Source organism: Petaurus breviceps, unplaced genomic scaffold (assembly GCF_028583685.1).
Source record: "Petaurus breviceps papuanus isolate PSGF00001 unplaced genomic scaffold, PetGlider_PUasm1.0 37, whole genome shotgun sequence".
NCBI lineage: Eukaryota > Metazoa > Chordata > Mammalia > Diprotodontia > Petauridae > Petaurus > Petaurus breviceps.
In genome coordinates this window covers 31642333-31642707 of record NW_027186296.1, presented here as the reverse complement: position 1 = coordinate 31642707, position 375 = coordinate 31642333, and positions in this window count along the sequence as shown.

Sequence of the window (375 nt, the reverse complement as noted above, 5' to 3'; positions counted from 1 at the left end):
CATTAGAGGTTAACTCTTATGTGGTCCAGAATCTCCACCCTACCCCCAACCCAGACAAGTTTATTTCCTACTGCTCCCCTATAAGTACATTCTCTCTGCTCCAGTCAGACCCAGCTCTTCATTGCTCCCAAGACATTCTTGCTTCTGTGTCTTATGCACTTTACCTGTGACTACAATGCTTCCTTCTCTATACAAATTCTATTACAAATTCTTCCTAACCTTCCCAGTCCAACTTGTGTGCAGGCACGTCTATGAAGCCATCCTTTATCAGTGAGGCAGTTTTAGTAAGAACTTAATAAATGTTCATTCATTCATTCATTCATCTCTCTCGCCCCCTCTCCTTTCTCTCTCTCTCTCTCTCTCTCTCTCTCTCTC